General features: G+C 45.9%; 1 non-coding gene across 1 annotated transcript; it reads left to right on the top strand.

Moving 5' to 3' along the window:
• Nucleotides 1–770: 770 nt before the first annotated feature.
• On the top strand, nt 771–931 carry LOC121821458 (U1 spliceosomal RNA). Its single transcript, XR_006062286.1, has one exon. It is a non-coding gene; the product is annotated as a U1 spliceosomal RNA (small nuclear RNA).
• The last annotated feature ends 14986 nt before the right edge of the window (nt 932–15917 follow it).

Here is a 15917-nt window from a genome sequence, read left to right as displayed (position 1 = left end):
TCTCTCTCTCTCTCTCTCTCTCACACACACACACACACACACACACACACACACTCCTTCCTCTTGGTGAAGTCTATAAATTTAAATTTCAAAGCAAATAAGCAAATTGGCTTGACTCATCCTGCTAGTTGCTCCTAAAAATGATTTGGCATTTTCCTGTGTGTTTTTGCACGGGTCTGTGCACGTGTGTGCACACGTGTGTGCCCATGTGTGCAGAGGCCAAAGGTCAAGTTTAGTCGATACTCCCTGGGAGCTGTCCACCTTGGTTTCTGCTGTTGTTTTCTTTGCTTTCAAAAATGTATTGATTATTGTGCGTGCGTGTGTGTGTGTGTGTGTGTGTGTGTGTGTGTGTGTGTGTGTGTACATTGCATTTCATAGTGCACACACGGAGGTCAGAAGACAACCTGCGTGAGTCAGTCCTCTTTTCCCTTCAGTCTCGTGAGGGATCGAACTTGTGTTTCCAGGCTCAGCAGCAAGTGCTGTTAGCCCTGAGCCATCTCACTGGCCAACAGTTTATTCCCTTTTTCATTGAGGCAGGTCTCTCATTGGTTCCAAACTCCAGCGAGTAGGCTTGCTGTCTGGAAACTGAACCCCAGGGACCCTCCCGTCACCCAGTCCCCAGCTCACAAACCCATGATGCCGTGCTGTATTTTTAAATGGGGTTCTGGGGACTAAACTCCCTAGGTCATCATGCTGACCCAGCAAGTGTTTTTTCCCACAGAGCTGACTCCCTGCATTCTGAGTATGTTTTCTTTTTGATTGAAAATGGCGTACTTACCTGGCAGGGGAGACACCATGGTCACAAAGGCAGCTTTCCCAGGGTGGGGCGTCACCATTGTACTCAACATGTACTGACCCTTGCAATTTCCCTAAATTTGGGAGACTTGACGGCATAATTTGGGGTGGTGGTGCTGCGTTCCATACTCTCCCCTGTATAAAAAACCAAGCCAGTACATGGTGAAGGCACCGTGTATTACAGCTGGTTCGTCTTCTATTATTGGGCATCCCTACTGGGTAGCTGTCTTTGTTTGTAAGTATTGCTGAAACCACTGTTCTGATAAGAAGGACGTTTTTTTTTGTTTTTGTTTTTGTTTTTTTTTTTTTCCCCGAGACAGGGTTTCTCTGTGTAGCTTTGTGCCTTTCCTGGAACTCACTTGGTAGCCCAGGCTGGCCTCAAACTCACAGAGATCCCACGTGCGGGTCTTAGGGATGCTTACAGATACCCGGCAGGTTGGCGTCAAGGACTTAGCTGTGGCAGCATCCTTGGCTTTGTTTTCGTCTTGGTTCCCACCTCCTCCCTTCAACGGGTCTCTCAGGTCACATTTGTGTCAGCTGCACCCGGCAGTGGCAGTGTGGTCCCTGAGACAAGACCCCTTGGCCTTCGGCTGTGACTCAGCCAGGTCACTTTTCTACAGGGAAACGTTGTTGTGAACTCAGGATCCTAGAACCTGCTCACTGTGCGTTCTGGGATGGAGCAGTGGTGGGAGCTTTCCTCTCTGAAGTGCAAGTGTCCTGTCTCCATAGCAACTGGCAGGCAGCAATGAAGATATTCTAAAGAGACACTCGTGTCCTCGATCTGGCCATCAGGCTATTGAACAAGGTAGCCTCCAAAATGAGAATTTCCCTAGGCATCTCATGCTGGGAGAAGTGAAAGGCACCAGAGGGGAATTGTCCCCCAGAAAGAGACCACACAGTTCTAATAACCTGCCAGGCTACCTTAAGGCTGTCAGACCACCTTAAGGCTGTAGCCAGGACAATGACGGGTCAGTGATGAGCAGGCCCATACCTCGACCAGGATGGGTTAGGTATGCCAGCTCTTGGCTCTCTATCTAAACAATTAATCTTATTTCAGGACCTCAAAGAATGACAGAAAGGGGGTCCTCTTTCCAGTGTGGTCACTTTGAACACACCTCCCTTTCCTGCTTTGAATCATTAATTTGGTTCTTTTTTTTTTGACTATGCAAATAAATCAATTTTTATATTGCAATATTTATACTTACTACATAAATTTTAAATTACATTACATTAGAAGCATACAATTTAGTTAAATATTCAATTTTTAAAAATTATTTGTACAATATATGAGAAATACAGTGATGACATCAGTAAATGTAACATGTGTTCAGTGAAGAGACAGAAATGCCTTTGTACACACCGGCTCTGCCACTGAAAACCTTGGATCACAATGAATACCCAACTAACAATAACTGGACTCATCCTTTTCTGTCTTGGTTTTGAGACAAGGCCCAGGCTGGCCTGGAACTCCTGCCTCAACTTTCTAAGTGCTAGGACGAGAGGCACCCACCCATGCCCTGCTTAAACTGGTTCAGTCTTGAAAGAAACATCCACTTTCTCTGGCTGAAGAAAGTTCTACAGAACAAAGACCCCCATGACAATCCAGCTATAAATGAAAATTCCAGAATGAGAGAAATCTCAAATTTTTCTTTAATCTTATTATCTTTTAATTGGCTTCTTGAGATAGATGGCCAAACTTGACTTTTTAGAGTACAGGTTGTGACCCCAAGTTTGGTCACATGAAGCCTGCTAATGGTCACAGTAGTGGTGAAAATAGCTATGAGCATGAACACATGGCGTTTCTCAGGGTGGTTAGAGGTAGAACCTAGGCTGGGGTGCAGCTCCATGCTAAAGCCCTTGCTTGGCATGCGCAAGGCACCGAGTGATCCACAGCACTAAAACCAAGGACAGGGTAGGATGCAGTACTTGCAGCCATTCTGGAAAGGACGGATCAGTGCTCCTGGGAAGGTCAGATCAACTGCAAAGCAGCAGTGACAGATGTCACAAGCGGTGCCAAGGCTGCAGGCTTTTAGAGGATGTGCCCCTACATACAACAGGGAAGCATGCTTCTAGAGAAAAGGATGGAGGAGCAGGATCATAGTTCACCACCAGGGATGAGCTAGAAGTCAGGTCCTCATCAGAGGAGCACAGACAAGGGAGAAACGTGGGTTCCAGATGCCTGCAGCTGATCTGTGGTTAATAGAGGCCAGAGACGGCATGCATGGCTCTCAGCAGCCATTCCTCATTGGCTCAGGCTTGAGGCAGGGCAATGGGGGAACCAGCAGGGCAGGCTGGAAGGGAAAGAAGAAAGCATGAAGGTGTGATGGCTTCTCTTTCCCCAGCAGAGCTGGGGGTTGACCACAGCAGACGCTGAGAACTAAGGCTCCTCAAGGCTCCTAAGACTTATGCCCAGCTGTCACAAGTCTCTAACTCTCTGGGCTGGACACTGTATCAATCAAGGCTCAATAAAAGAAACAGAACTCTCTCTCTCTCTCTCTCTCTCTCTCTCTCTCTCTCTCTCTCTCTCTCTCTCTCTCTCTCCCCTTTCTGTGTATGTATGTATGTATGTATGTATGTATGTATGTATGTATGTGTGTGTATGTATACATGCGTGTGTGGGATAGATTTAAGCTAAGGTTAATCAGGGCACACTTGTTTGAAGCCTTTTCTACTGGTAAGCACCTTACAGTGAGCCCATCTGTGAATATGGACTAAGGCTCCAGGAAAGAAATGTTCAACCCCAGACCAGATGCTGCTCAAGTCAGACTTACCTACAGCCCTCTGTGTCCATCCTCATAGTTGATCCTGGAATCCCAATCCTCTCGCCTCAAGGAAGTTTACAGACTTGCAGTTGCCAGAGGCCATCAGTGGGTTATGGTATATCCCTCACTTGTACATGAATACAGCTCAACTCCCGGTGCCTATTCCCTGCCTTATAATGAAGATCCCCCATCTAAGTGCATCCCCCTCCACACTTCCCCCACATTCTCTAAGTCACACATTAACAAGTGTCCTTCCTCCCTTCCTCCCAGATGCAAGACACCTTCTCTCCTTCCTCATAGCACTAAGATGGACTTCTTGCTCTTCTGAGTGGTCTGAAATCCTTTCTTATCTTGTGCACCCTGCCATCCCCTCTCTGGTGTTAACTAAATCTGTGGAACAATTTGCCACAGTGTCCTCTATTCATAAATGTGTATACAGAATGCAATACATTCTATAATTATGTAGACTGGGAAATGGAAAAGAGCAAGAGCTAGTTGGAACCTGGCTGAGCATAATCCCTGTCAATGCTGGTGGTGTGGACATCCTGCAGTGCTGGTGGTGTGGGCATCCTGCAGTGCTGGTGGTGTGGGCATCCTGCAGAAGCTGAGGCCCTCCATCAAAGAGTGAAGCCTGCCCCTGCCTAGGAACTGTGCTGGGTAACAAGGATCCAGGGGACAGTGTGATTGCAGGCTCTGTGGCTGCCTTCCATGAGGACCAGAGCCAAAAGAAAAGTGAGAACTCACATGTGAGCTACAGAACACCTGCTACCTCCCTGCTGTGTCCAAATCTCCCATGAGACTCTTTCTTGTCTCCCTAGCCAGAAACACAGAAGGGATGGTGTTCTGGAAAACTGCAACTCAGCTTAACCAGGCTGGTATAACACAAAGCAGCCATAAGCCACTTCTCATTTCTCCGATTTTACATTTACTTTTAAAAGTGTGTGTGTGTGTGTGTGTGTGTGTGTGTGTGTGTGTGTGTATGTGTGTGTGTGTGTGTGTGTGTGTGTGTGTGTTTGTGTGCATGTGATGAGGATGGGGGTTGTGCATATGAGTGCAGGTACCCTTAGAGGCCAGAGGAAGGCATCAGATCCCCTGGAGCTAGAGTTGGTTGTGAGCTGCCCACCATGGGTGCTGGAACTGAACTGGGGACCTCTGAGTTTGGTTTATGTGTTTCTATTCATTCAGTCATGTCTCCAGGCCTTTAGTTCTCTTCTTGGCAGGTTTCTACTTACACACACTACCAGAAACCGTACTAGATCTCCAAATACAGGCAGTAAAAAAGTTATACTCCCACTTAACATGATGCAGAGACACCAACTCTTTCTCTTAAAGATGTATATTGTTGGTTTTGTTTGAGTTTTTCTCCAGGAGATTCATATTCTCATTTTCATATCTTGTGCCTTCAATAGTGAGATATAAAGTTAAACCTATAGACACATTTCACACCAGATGATAATGAGGAGAAAGAAAGAAATAAAAAACAGTCAACAGGGAGGTGACACCTATAATGCCCCACCCATCCCTGAGGAGATGCTGTAGTCAACTAAGGGAGGAGGGAGAGACATTTCCCTCAGTGGTGTGGTCACTGCTAAATTGCCCCTGCTCCAGAAAATCCTACAACCCCCACATCACACTCCTGTAACTAACCCTACTGAACACTCAGTGGTTCACACACACACGAAAGAAGGGGCGAGCTGGGAAAGAAGAAGGTCATCAGTGGCTGTGGGAGGGGACAAGAGTGATGGGTGAATAGGACCAAAATATTTGTGATCAGAAAATATGATCAAAATATTTGTGATCAAAATAGGATCAAAATATTTGTGTATGAAAATGTCACAGTGAAAGTCATAATTATGTACAATAAAATGGGGACTACATATTGATAGTTATAATGGATTCTGAAGCAGCAGATCACTGGATGTCCATACTATTTACCTTTTTATTCACTATCTACTTCAAATTCCCTCTGTCTTCATCAGGTTGACTTCATGTAGCAGGAGGAGAGTTTTAATTTGATCAGCTGTGGTGGATCGTGCAATTGTCTTGTGTTCCTGGAGAAACTTCTGAAAACTGTTAATTAGATGGAAGTTATAGTGAGTCAGATGAGATCAAAGATTAAGGGACTCAGTCAAGGTAACCGTTGTCCTAATGTAGACCCAGTGACAGCAGTGATTTCATCCAGGAGAAACTTCCATAAAGCGCTTGAAAGACAGGGTAAAAGCTAAGTATGAGGATACTAAGGAGGAAAGGAGCGATGATGTAGTGGGTAGCCATCCCAGCTTTGATCTGGAAGTTCCAAGCCCCATTGAGGCTTCGGTAATTGTCACCCCTACAAGGCGGGGCTGGGAGAGGACCCCTGAAGACCCGAGATCTGGATGGGCCAGCTCTCTTGGTTCCTGGCCCCTGGACGCTGGAGGTAGACCGAGCAGAGTTCTCCAGAGCACACAGCCGGACTGCGCTACACCTTTCCCAGACCCTGTAGCCTATCCCTTCATTTGTGAGTTACCCCACAAAATAAACCTCCCTTTTAACTTCGTGGAGTGGCCTTAATAATTTCACCAATAGGATGAAGGGGAGGAGCCAGAAGGGGAGGGGACTCTATAAACTGACGACATGGCCGCTCTATGGCGTGGTGAAGGGGAAGGCTTTTGTTGTAGATCAGAGAGAGAACAGCCAAGGCATCTGGGAGAGTCCAGGGCAGAGAGAGGAAGTTGGAGACTGAACACGGCCAGAGGACTGGACCTGACCATGAGAGAAGCAGAAGCATAGCAGAGACAGACAGAGAGGCAGACAGACAGACACACAGACACACAGAGGTGGCAGCGACATAGAGAAAGAAACATAGAGAAGGAGGGTGAGGAGTAGAGGGAGACAGGACCCAAAAAGCCAATCCATAGAAACAGGCTTGCCACTGATTTGTTTGGTCTGGTCCCTAAGTCTTGGAGCCCCATCTCCAGCCAGTCTGGAATTGCTGGTTTGTAAGCAGCACTGTCCCTGGAGGAGGGAAGGCACAAAGCCCATCATCTTAGTGGGAGTCAGGCGATGTAGTCCTCTTTAATTTTGGAGTACCACAGCAGCCTATGAATGGAGTCCATCCAGAAGGATGTTACACTGCCCTAAGATTTCTTCAAAGGTTTCTGAGAACCAGTGGGACGGAGAGGGTAAACGAAGAAAGATGCCTTCGGTTCACCCTCTTTAGTTCTGAGTCCTGAAAAAACACCCAGAGCCGTAAGAAGAGGGATGAGCTAGGTGGCTCACTAGAGTCCTTTTCAGAGGTCACCTGAACCGCTGTTAGGTTTTGGGGGTACCCGACTATGGTTTGCCCAGAGTCCGGGGAAGATGCTATGTCTGGTGTGGGATATCTGAGGGACAAAACCCCCTATGAACACTATGCTTGCTCTTATGTCTGTTAACTTTATTCCTCTAAGACAAAATTCTATCCACACAGCTACAGCTCCGTCAGGCATTCAGGGCAGGAATAAATCTAGATATACCAAGCTCTTTGTCTGTCTACTTTATTTCTCTGGGATGAAATCCTGTCTACACAGCTTCAGTTCCGTCCTGACACTCACTTCCTCTTCGTCCTCATTTACTGCCCTCTCATAGTCCTGCTAACAACTATGCTCTTATACTTCCAGGCTCATCTTTATCCTCTGTTTCTTCATCCTCCATCTCTACTTGTTCTCTACTCCTGGCTCTGATGAACTCTACAAGAGTTCTGCTTTACCATCTACAGAACCTCTGTGTTCTTCCCTTCTCCCTGGTCATGCCGTTCTGTCTGCTTCTACAGAAAATGCCTGTTTGTCCTTCCCCTGGCCAGGCGGTTCCCTGCCTCCTCAGGAATGTTGCTCTGCCCTACCTTCCACCTTGATATGTAAAAACCCATTTTGTTCTCAGTCAGTTGCTCTGGAGAGCCACTAGGCCTCAAGGAAAGGGAATGGTCTGAGCTTCAATAGCACAAGAGAGAAAGCTATGCATCTCCAGGCAGCTTGTCTTTGCCTACATGACCACATCCAAGTACTGGCTCAAGCAGGAAATTCACACATATGTTCTATGGGAATTGTGAGCACAAGAAATTCATAACAAGGCACAGCTGAATATTAAGCTCTGTAACACAAAATAGTCCATGCTAGATGGCTTCCGACTTGACTGACCCTTGGCCTGGTCAAGGTATAGCTTTAATACACAGCTGGACTCCTTATACCATATTCTTGTGGCTGGCCACACTCAACTGTTTTGAAATGGGATGATATAGAAGGAGCAACAGCTGGAGTCCACTGGAGGAAGGGTGATCTAAGGGGCCACAATAAAACCTAACAGATGGCGAAGATCCAGGACATGAGACAGTCATGTGATGACGACCTGCATCCTTGGAGTGTGTTACATGAGGGGGGCGGCATCTGTGACACACAGAAGTGAGGCTGTTAGGACTCCCACAGTTCCTGCTGCGAATGTAGTTAAGGAAGGAGGGCAGTTTGCCCTTATCCGAGGAAGGACACGGGTGGGAAAACCATCTGAAGAATGCTTTGTTACTTCTGACATGGTTGTCCATTCCAAGATGTAAGGCTGCTGGTTTGGCCAAAGAACTTGAGTCCATTTTCATTGGTCAGCATAAGTTCGGAGTCAACTGTCAAGTCTCCTCTAGTACAACTTTGTGGGGAACATAAAGAGACAAAGTGAGTGAGAAAAAAAATTCAACATCCCGATTAACATCCCACTAAGTTTTGTTTAGTAAGGTGCATGCAGCTGTACAACTGTCTGGACCATGCACCAGCATTCCGTAGAGGGATAAGGTAACTGTAATTAGTTCTTTGTTACCTCAGACTCCTGCATAAGCAACAAGCACATGGAAGCTTCATAGAAGAAGTCAGTTAAATTTAGCATTAATTGACAATTTCAAAGAGAAATAGAATCCCATTAGATCCTTTTTACAGGATTATCTAGCAAAGTCCCAAGGATATCCCTTGGATATCCTGACCACTCCCCCAAACCTGTGAGTTTGATAACAGTATCTGGCAGCCCCCTTTAATCAGGGAACAGGGGTGCTTAGGGTACAGATGGACATGCCATAGCTGTGAGAAGTACTCTTCCAGAAAGAGATAGTGTCCCATAATTGGTAAGCACAGTTTCAGATTTGGCCTCAGTATTTAGGAAGACGGGCCTGTTTTTCTCAGCTGCGGATAGACACGCAGTGCTGAAGTAAGCCAAAGTCTTGTCCTATAGCTGAGAGACATCAGAAAGGGAATCGTTACTGAGAAATAGTTGTTCAAATACCATTTTATGTGATTAAGTATAATGTCCGAGGACTGCCATCCCTTGAACTGTTAAATACGCATATGGTGATTTTAATCTTGGTTATACTTTCCTGCTGAGTGTTTGAGACCATGTAGGTGGCCAGAATCAAATTTTCTTTTTTGTGCTGTCAAGATCGGTTGAGGATCTGGTTGTCAGGGGTCAGTTGGGTGTGGGAGAACCACTGTCTTCTCTGATCTTCCTTTTACATCTGTGTGAGGGTTTGTCATCTATGTGAGGGTAAGTCAAAGGCCTTGCTTTTAAAATTGTGCTTGTGTGTATCATTTGAGTGAGTGTGCACGTGTGTGTGTGTGTGTGTGTGTGTGTGTGTGTGTGTGTGTGTGTGCATGAAGGCACTATGCTTGGATGTTGGTCCTCTCCTTCCACCTTTCTTGAGACAGAGTCCCTTTGTTATTTGCCTAGCTATCAGGTTCTCACATCTCTGCTTCCCTTCTTGCTGCAGAAGTGTTGGGATTCTAGGCCCTGCCTCCCATTTTGCCACTTGATTCCTCTCCTAGCTTCTCTCCAGTTGTTGAGACAAATGCCCTGGCAGAAGGAGCTTGGGGGAGAAAAGCTCTGTTCCAGCTTACAGTTCTCAGTTACCACTCACCACTGTGAGGAAGTGAAGGTGGCAGGGACTTGGAGAAGCTGTTCCTATCCAGTCAAGAGCAGAGAGAGAATGAATGCATGCATGCTCATGCTCAGCTCGTCTTCTCCATTGTATACAGCCCGGGACCCAAGCCTAGGGAATGGTGTCTCCAATAGTGGGCTGAGTCTTAATGAATGTAATGAACACAACCATCCCCAGACTTGCCCACAGGACAAGCTGATCTAGACAACCCCTCATTGCAAGTCTCTCCCTAGTGATTGTGGATTGTGTCAAGTTGACAATGAAAACTGTCACACTTCTCAAACTGGTGCCCCTATCACAGGAGAGACAACAGATAATAGATATTGGTGTAGAGCATATTAGCTGCTGGGAACTTTGCTCCACATTTCAAGGTTTTACCACACAATCATTGCTGGAATGGAGAATTAAAAAGACCATCCCTATCAAGTCAGCTATCTCGGGCTAACGAAGAGCATCATAATGACAAGTAAATTCCATACACATCACACGATTGCTGTCCTTTATTTGCTACAAATCAAGTTCCGTGGTTAGAAGTAAGGCTGTGTGGAACACCGTGCAGACACACAGTGCTCTGCAAGTCCACAGATTGTAGCTCTGTTGGAAGCTTTGTAGGTGGAGAAGGCAAATCCATTCATAGAGTACATGGTCGAGAGCAAAATGTCTTCTCTTCTATCATGGAGGGGGGGGGTCCAAGTACCCCTCTATTGTCCTAAGGAATGGTTTCTATTCTAGTTAATTTTAACTGTCAACCTGACACAGCCTAGAATCATCTGAGAGGACAGAACTGACTTGGTAAAGAGGCTGGTCGACACTCACTGTCCTGGCTCATCTCGGTGTGAGATTGAAGTGCTTCTGCTACAGACTCCCACATGCAGAACAATCTGTGAACCGTGGACTCTGTTCACTGGCTTTATGAGCCCATAGGTGCAAGTTGATCACAGAGAAGGTAGTGTAGTCAATTGTAGGTCATGTGATCAGTGGTGCGGGTACTTGAATAGTAACACCAACCCGCTTTGGGTTTTTTTTTCCTGTTCTGTGACCCACTGAAAATGGGAGGCTTTGGGGGTCATTTGGTAACTGGGTGATGCATTCATCTAATTATTCTTTATTAATAAAAAATTGGGAGTGAGAACTTGAATGATCAGAGAAGCAGCAGAGATGCAAACGGTGACCTCCTATCTCTTCTGTTTCTCCATCCAAAAAGGACTGAGATCCTCTCTAAACCCCAACTTACTACTTTCTATCTGTCCTCAGTCCTCCAAAACCTCTATGGTTAATTTTACTCAGCTAGTGACTAGCTCTGCCCTCTGATTCAAAGCAAACTTTATTGTCAGAATGTGATCAAAGTATCACACAACAGCTGGGTGTGTTGCCGCCCAGATCCAAAAAGTCTTGTTATATACTGTCCTTTCCTAGTGGTAGGAAGGGTCTGATGTAGCAACCGCCCTTCACCTTGAGATTTCTTTTCTTCTCCTCTTCCTCCTGTTTCCTCTGCTCCCTCCTCTTCCTCTTTCTACTCCTTCTTTGAATAGGGTCTCTAGTTGCACAGTGTAGCTGATGACCCTTGACCTTCGGTTCCTACTCCATCCACCTCTCAAATTCTGGGATTACAGATGTGTGTTACCATGACAGGCCTGAAAGAGATATCTTGATATGCTCTTGGAGGCCATAGCATTCCTTGCCCCAATGTGAATAATATCCCAGTGTGCCTAAAGTAGCTGCTCATCCAGTCTCGTCACTGTAATACCATCATTTCAGTGAGCTAGCCTATTGTCCTGAAGAGTAAGGGGGTCTTTATGGACTACATTATGCACAGTTTCCAGATGTAATATGAATTATATTGGTAAATTGCCATGTGTTGTTTGTAGTAGTTGAAAGCTGACTCTTAGACAAGATGAGCCACCTTGTCTCTAAGTCAATCATATTTACTTCAAGGGTCCTCCCCTAGTTCTGGGACAGGCAGGCTCCCTGGCATTGTAGTGGAATGAAGGGAAAAGCAGAAACTAAAGGTATTAAGAGCATTGCACCTTGGAGTTGGAGAGATGGCTCAGAGGTTAAATGCATTTGTTGCTCTTGCAGAGGACCTGTGTTCGGTTACCGGCGTCTACATGGAGGCTTACAACCATCTGTAAGTCCAGTTCTAGGGGATCCAGGGCTGTCTTCCACCTCTACAGGTAGGCATGTGGTGGACAGACATACATTCAGGCAGAATGGTCCTACACACAAAAACAAATTTCAAAACCAAACAAAACCAAAACTCAAAAACACTGTGCCCATGAGAACAGATAAGAGGTAAACCATTTCCGGTAGAGGTTACTATTGTCTACCCCACAGTATCAAAATGTCTGTAATAGGAATAAGAACCTGGACCTTGATTGGTGGAGACAAGGATCTGCCCTGCCTGGAAATCAGGAACTAAGTACTAATGTTTCCGGGGGGCTCTCCCGGTGTCTTCTGCTCCATGCTGTCAGCCCCTAATTTGACGATATTTTCCTAGCTATTTGCTACTTGCTTTTTATTGCCTTACATTTGCTTGTTACTTGCTTAATAATTCCTCTCATTCAAAACCAAAACCATGGCTATCACGCTCAATAACCCCACTCATTCAAAACCAAAGTCATGGCTATCATTCTCTACACAGCAGTGGATCAGTGAAGGTGTGTAGTCAGCCTTCACAGCTGAAAGCAAACCTCTTTTGATGGTCTTATTAAAAAATCCAAAGAAAAGGGCATTGTTCTGGTTGACAGTCATCCTCCAGGCAGTAGAGGGTGTGTTTGTTCTATCCACAAAGCTGTATTTGGAAGAGGAGTTGCCATTGAAGGCAGCACCTGGTTCAAGATAATCAGTCATTCTCCAAGCTCCACTTGTCTTCTGCACTGCCCAACCGCCAGAGGCCAGTTGTCCAGGGCTGTGGGAGGAATAAACGACCTGAACATCAAAGGCTGGAATCCGCACACCTCCACCACACTCCAAGTAGGAGGGATGGTCGCAAGACCTAATAACAACCCCCAACTCTGGCTAGTGACTCCTTAAGTTCCAGGGTTTCTCTTGTGGGGATCCTGTGGCAATACCAGGTCTATCCAGTTGGATCCTTGCTTCTGAGCACTCTAACTTAGCAGCGTATGTTTATCTTCTCCAGAAGATGCTCCAGTGCCCCACACTCTCTGAATGCCCCTGTCTTCAGTCTGCCTAATTCCTCTCATCCATCAGTGCAGTGGAAATTTCATGAGAGTGCCTTCAGGGGGCTGGGGAGATGGCTCAGTCAGTTCCATACTTGTCATGAAAGCAGGAAGACTTGAGTTGAAGGCTCATGTCACCACACCAAGCGCTGCAACCCCATTGCTGAGGAAGTGGTGGGTGACAGGAGACGCCTGGGGTTTGCTGGCCAGCCGGTCTAGCTGGATCACTGAGTCCCAGCCCCATTCTAAAGAAAAGAGGGTAGGGAGTGATTGAGGAAAGCATCTGATGTTGACCCCTGGCTTACACACGCATACGTGTATACACACATGTGTGCGCATGCACACACGCGCTTAGGGCTATCTACACTTGAATTTTTTATCTCTGGCATTTTATTTCTATTTTTTATACTCCTTTTTCCCCCTGTATTTTGTATATCCCTGTAAGCCATCTGCCATCCTTTCTAGAATCCAATGGCATATACGTGAATATATTTATGCATATATAAAATACATGCTGATATTTGAGAAGGACAGATCCAACCCAAATTCAACTCTTAAGGTGTCTGATGTTCCAGAGAGTAAAGGAGAAGAGGAGGGGAGGAGGCTGGGATTATCAAAATACTTTTGCTTGTCATATTTCGGTCCCTGCACCTCTCCCCTCCAAGTGACTCAATAAGACTGCTGCAGCCACTTGGGTAACTCTGGCGTCACATAAAGGGCAGGCAAAGCTCAAACAGTCCAGCAGGTGGTTCTGACACACCCTGCTGCCTCCCATTCGCTCCCCGTGGCTCAGAGCCACATCGCCAGGTTTCTCAGCTCTGTTCCTGATTTGGTCAGAAGCGGCCCACACCACCCCCATCTCTCCATGGAAATGCCACCTCGAAGAAGTGCTGCAGTGTCTGCCCATGGCTTTTAGAGACACGGTGTGGGCCACAGTTAGCTGAAAGGCCCTGCTGAATTGCAAGCTTGGTATGAAACCACCGTCCAACTCGTGACCAGATGTCACCCAAATAAAGATTTTTTTCGCATCCTTCAGGACAGACTACGGTGGCAGAATTGAATTCTCCCATCTTACAGACAAGGATGGCTGCAGTGCTGACCACGCAGTCAGTTTTCCTTTTTTCATTATCTTCCAGGAGGCTCTCTTCAATCCAGCAAATATTGAATTCTAGGTGCCATGATATTTGCTGGATTAATAAAGATCAGTAGAGCTAGTCCTGGGCTCTGAGTCACTTGAGGTCTTGGAGACACAGAGCCAAAGATGTGTTCCATTTAGCTATGCTTTCCTTAGATTCCTTCTATGATGCAATTTCTTCATTTTCAGTAATTTAGAAAAACTAGATTCTCTAAATGTTTAACGCCCCAGTATACTTGTAGTTTATCTCAGTGGAAGACAAGCTTTTGGAGCATTCTGTTTTATTTGTTTGTTTTTGGCTAGTGATGATTTTGTATTTTTTTCTTTAAAAAATTTAAAATCACATTTCTCTCTCTCTCTCTCTCTCTCTCTCTCTCTCTCTCTCTCTCTCTCTCTCTCTGTGTGTGTGTGTGTGTGTGTATGTGTGCTATAGTGCATATGTGGAGGTCAGAGGACAATCTGTGGGTGTCTGTCTTCTTCTATCATGTGACTTCTGTGGATTGAACTTAGGTCCTCATGCTTGGAGGCATATACCTTTACCCACTGAGCAATCTCATTGGTCCAGTCCTTTATTTTCGATGGTTGACTTTTTTTTTTTTAACAGCCTCATGTGAAATCATAACCTCTTCCCATGGCCACAGCTGATAGGCTGGAGGTCAACACCTGTTGTGTTAATTAATTTTTCCTGGGGAGACACGAACAGTTGTCTGTTTCGTTAACTTAGATGGGACCCAGGGGCCAAAGTAAGGATTTCTTTGAAGCTGAACTTGGTAAGTTCATTAATTTATTGAACTTAATTACAGATTATGAGTGAGAGGTTATTATAGGGAGCATGAGTGACCCCAAAACGGTTATGTCATCACTATCCCACCCATCCTGGATGATAATTTCACGAAAGCTGTGTTTTGGGGTTTCCTTACCCTTTAAAAATCTATTTATTTTAGTATGTGTATATGTGGGAGGTGGGGCACTTGTACCATAGCGTGTAAGTGGAGGTCACAGAACCACCTGCAGGAGTTGGTTTTTTCCCATCATGTGGGATCAGGAGAACTGAACTCAGATCCTCAGACTTGGTGGCAAATGTCTTTACCCATTGAGCCATCTTGCAGGTCCCAGCCTTTTACTTCTAATGTACTCTAGCATCTACCAGAATCCCTTGCAGCTAAGTGTGAGCAGGAGGGGCTAGTGGCAGGAATATCAAATGAGGCTGATGTGATTCTCCCTTCTCCTACTAGGGGTTGTCAACAGCTATGACATTACCATTGTCATAGTCCCGGTTAAAACTGTGTACTGTGCTACTCAAGTGGTTGCCGTGGTAACCTCTCCTCCAAGATGGCAGCAGTAATATTATCAATTTATTCCCACAGAGAAAAACAACACCTGACCTCAGTTAAGACAGTAAGACTTTTTGTTTTCATACTGGAACTTACACCTGAAGCCCCAAGGAATAAGTCAAATGGTCTTAGATGCTCCAGCTACTGCTATGGAGTAACATGATGGAACTCATGGTCATGAGTGTGTGAAGTGAGGAGCATATTGCTTCTCAGAGGGAAGATGAAGCGTAAGGCCATGGGGAATGAAGTGAAAAGGAGTGAGCAGGAGTGTCCCAGAAAAGCACCCAGGAAGGCACAGGAAAGCTCTCTTCTGCTATTGCTATTTTCTCAGTTAAATTCAGCTGATGTAGGCATGACAGGGGGTGGGCAATGTGTGAAGAGTGAAGTGTGAATTACTCATTGTGAAGTAGGGGTGTGAGCTGCCTGGCAGGAGTGGTGAGTAGCTCTGGGCCCACTGGTAGTATGTGCCACAGATTTCAACTGAGAGAATTCTTATTAGATGCCTGCTTCTGCTTTGGCCATTTTCTGCTGCGATGGTGTGATGCAGACAGAGAGGTGGATTCATCTTTGGGCTGGGTTTTTGGATAGCTGATTGTGCCTGAAGACAAGGGGTGGGGATGCAAAGGAGTCCATTGTGAACAGGAGGAACGTACCACAGCAATGGACTGTGGGTGCTGATGAGAGAGTTAGGGTACAAGGGGGCGTGAAGTTGGAACTGAATTTGTCTTGTGATGTCACTGTCACTCAGAGAAGCCAATCAGTAGAGCCAGGAACCAGGTCTTAAAACTA

This window comes from Peromyscus maniculatus, chromosome 11, assembly GCF_049852395.1.
Source record: "Peromyscus maniculatus bairdii isolate BWxNUB_F1_BW_parent chromosome 11, HU_Pman_BW_mat_3.1, whole genome shotgun sequence".
Taxonomy (NCBI): Eukaryota; Metazoa; Chordata; class Mammalia; order Rodentia; family Cricetidae; genus Peromyscus; species Peromyscus maniculatus.
The sequence above is the reverse complement of the archived record's forward strand: the minus strand, read 5'-3'. Positions and strand labels throughout refer to the sequence as shown.